Source organism: Arachis ipaensis, chromosome B09, assembly GCF_000816755.2.
Source record: "Arachis ipaensis cultivar K30076 chromosome B09, Araip1.1, whole genome shotgun sequence".
Taxonomy (NCBI): Eukaryota; Viridiplantae; Streptophyta; class Magnoliopsida; order Fabales; family Fabaceae; genus Arachis; species Arachis ipaensis.
This window is the reverse complement of record NC_029793.2, coordinates 130,528,765-130,531,906: the sequence shown is the minus strand read 5'-3', so window position 1 is coordinate 130,531,906 and position 3,142 is coordinate 130,528,765.

Below are 3,142 nucleotides of genomic sequence, written 5' to 3'. Positions count from 1 at the left end.
CACTTCCGTTCTACCTTAGATTGAATGGATATCTCTTGGATATCTAATACAGGGGACCGAGTCCGAGTTATTAGTGTCTTCGTGGTATAAGTTAGAACCCATGGACGGCCATTCTTGAGAATCCAAAAAGTTTAAACCTTGTCTGTGGTATTCCGAGTAGGATTCAGGGATTGAATGACTGTGACGAGCTTCAAACTCGCGAGTGATGGGCGTAGTGACAGACGCAAAAGGATCAATGGATCCTATTCCAGTATGATCGAGAACTGACAGATGATTAGCCATGCAATGACAGCGCATTGGACCATTTTCACTGAGAGGACAGGTGGCCATTGACAACGGTGATGCCTAACATACAGCTTGCCATGGAAAGGAGTAGGAAGGATTGGATGAAGACAGCAGGAAAGCAGAGGTTCAGAGAGACGAAAGCATCTCTATACGCTTATCTGAAATTCTCACTAATGAATTACATAAGTACCACTATCCTATTTTATATTTTATTTATCTTTTACTTATCAATTCATAAAATCAGTTGAATCCTCCTGACTGAGATTTACAAGGTGACCATAGCTTGCTTCAAGCCGACAATCTCCGTGGGATCGACCCTTACTCACGTAAGGTTAATTACTTGGACGACCCAGTGCACTTGCTGGTTAGTTGTACGAAGTTGTGAAACAGAATTAAGAACATGAACGTGCGTATTAAGTTTTTGGCGCCGTTGCCGGGGAAGGAATGATCATAATTTCGCACACCAAGTTTTTGGCGCCGTTGCCGGGGATTGTTCGAGTTTGGACAACTGACGGTTCATCTTGTTGCTCAGATTAGGTAACTTTATTTTAATTTTAACCTTTTTGTTTTTACTCTTTTATTTTCGAAAAAAATCCAAAAAAAATTATAAAATCAAAAATATTTTTTGTGTTTCTTGTTTGAGTCTAGAGTCAAGTTTTAAGTTTGGTGTCAATTGCATATTTTTAATTTTCTAAAAAAAATTATTTTCAAAAATTTCATGCATTGCATTCTTCATAATCTTCAAGTTGTTCTTGGCCAGTCTTCTTGTTTGATCTTCATATTTTCTTGTTGTGTGTCTTTTCTTGTTTTTCATATGCATTCTTGAAACATTAATGCCTAAAGAATAAAAATTTTTAAGTTTGGTGTCTTGCATGTTTTCTTTTCTTGAAAATTTTTCAAAAATAAGTTCTTGGTGTTCATCTTGACATTCAAAGTGTTCCTGTGTTCATCTTGACATTCATAGTGTTCTTGCATGCATCACACGTTTTGATCCAAAATTTTCATGCATTGAGTCTTTTTGATGTTTTTCTCTTTCATCATTAAAAATTCAAAAATCAAAAAAATATCTTTCCCTTTTTCACTCATAAAATTTGAAAATTTAAGTTGACTTTTTCAAAAATTTTTAAAATCTAGTTGTTTCTTATGAGTCAAATCAAATTTTCAATTTAAAAATCTTATCTTTTTCAAATCTTTTTCAAAAATCAAATCTTTTTCATTTTTCTTTCATAATTTTTGAAAATTTCAAATTGATTTTCAAAAATCTTTTTCTTATTTTGTTTCATAATTTCAAATCTTTACTAACAATTAATGTGATTGATTCAAAAAAAATATTAAGTTTGTTACTTGCCTAGTAAGAAAGGTTCAATCTTTAAACTCTAGAATCATATCTTTTTAGTTTTTTGTTAGTCAAGTAATCAACTTTAGTTTTCAAAATTAAATCTTTTCAATTCCTTATCATATCTTTTTCAATTTCAATCATATCTTTTTCAAAATCAATTTCAAAATTCTTTCTAACTTCTCCCCTAACCTCTTATCATTTTAAAATTGATTTTCAAATCTTTTTCAATCAATCTTATCTTTTTGTTTCAATAATATCTTTTTCAAAAAACAAATTTCAAATCTCTTTTAATCAATCATATCTTTTTGTTTCAATCATATCTTTTTTAAAACTGCCCAACTAACTCTCTACCTTTAATTTTCGAAAATCCCTTCCCTCTTTTTCAAAATTTCGTTTTAATTAACTAATTGTCCTGAAAGGACTCTGAAGAGGAAGCTAAGGGAAGCTAAAGCACAATTCTCTGGAGAAAATCTGACAGAAATTTTCGAAAAAGAAGACAACATGGCCGAAAATAATAACAATGCAAGGAAGATGCTTGGTGACTTTACTACACCAAATTCCAATTTACATGGAAGAAGCATCTCAATCCCTGCCATTGGAGTAAACAATTTTGAGCTTAAACCTCAATTAGTTTCTCTGATGCAACAGAACTGCAAGTTTCATGGACTTCCATCTAAAGATCCTTTTCAGTTCTTGACTGAATTCTTGCAGATCTGTGATACTGTTAAGACCAATGGGGTTGATCCCGAGGTCTACAGGCTTATGCTTTTCCTGTTTGCTGTAAGAGACAGAGCTAGAATATGGTTGGACTCTCAACCTAAGGATAGCCTGAACTCTTGGGATAAGCTGGTCACGACTTTCTTAGCCAAGTTCTTTCCTCCTCAAAAGCTTAGCAAGCTTAGAGTGGATGTTCAAACCTTCAGACAAAAGGAAGGTGAATCCTTCTATGAAGCTTGGGAGAGATATAAGCAACTGACCAAAAGGTGTCCTTCTGACATGCTTTCAGAATGGACCATCTTGGATATATTCTATGATGGTCTGTCTGAACTATCAAAAATGTCACTGGACCATTCTGCAGGTGGATCCATTCACCTAAAGAAAACGCATGCAGAAGCTCAAGAACTCATTGACATGGTTGCTAATAACCAGTTCATATACACTTCTGAGAGGATTCCTATAAGTAATGGGACGCCTCAGAAGAAGGGAGTTCTTGAAATTGATACTCTGAATGCCATATTGGCTCAGAATAAAATATTGACTCAGCAAGTCAATATGATTTCTCAGAGTCTGAATGGAATGCAAGCGGCATCCAACAGTACTCAAGAGGCATCTTCTGAGGAAGAAGCTTATGATCCTGAGAACCCTGTAATAGCAGAGGTGAATTACATGGGTGAACCCTATGGAAACACCTATAATCCCTCATGGAAAAATCACCCAAATCTCTCATGGAAGGATCAACAAAAGCCTCAACAAGGCTTTAATAATGGTGGAAGAAACAGGTTTAGCAATAGCAAGCTT